The sequence below is a fragment of the Buceros rhinoceros genome, unplaced genomic scaffold, assembly GCF_000710305.1.
Source record: "Buceros rhinoceros silvestris isolate BGI_N320 unplaced genomic scaffold, ASM71030v1 scaffold4347, whole genome shotgun sequence".
Lineage (NCBI taxonomy): Eukaryota > Metazoa > Chordata > Aves > Bucerotiformes > Bucerotidae > Buceros > Buceros rhinoceros.
Window position 1 is genome coordinate 2,537 of NW_010420283.1, and position 464 is coordinate 3,000.

The following is a 464-nucleotide window of genomic DNA, read 5'->3' on the forward strand; positions in this document are numbered from 1 at the left end:
CCGGACCAGCCCGGCCGGAGCCAACCTGGCGAGCGACCAGCCCGAGGCTTGAGGGCTGGCAGCCCCCGGATCACCCTTCGAGCTCCCTGGCAGCGGCACGCAGGGAGTCGAGTCCTCCCATGAACCGACCTGCCGAGGGACCAGACCGAAACCAGACCTGAGGACCACACCTCGGGATCGCCTGGAATCTGCAGACTCTGAGCCATTACTGCCATGAGCCTTCGTCTAAACCAGGTGAAATACTCGAACTCCCTCCTGTTGCTTTGTGAAGGGAGTTCTCAAGCTGACTGGCTGCTCGCACCGGGGGGCTCCTTCCCCCACCCTTCCCTCCTTCGCCACGGACAGAACTTCACTTTTTTTTTTATCCGCCCAGGAGCGCAGCTGCACAAAGCCCAAGGCCAGGCATCATCCTTATCTTCACTGTTGGCTGCCTGCCCAGAGATTGACCTTGGACGAGACAGCCG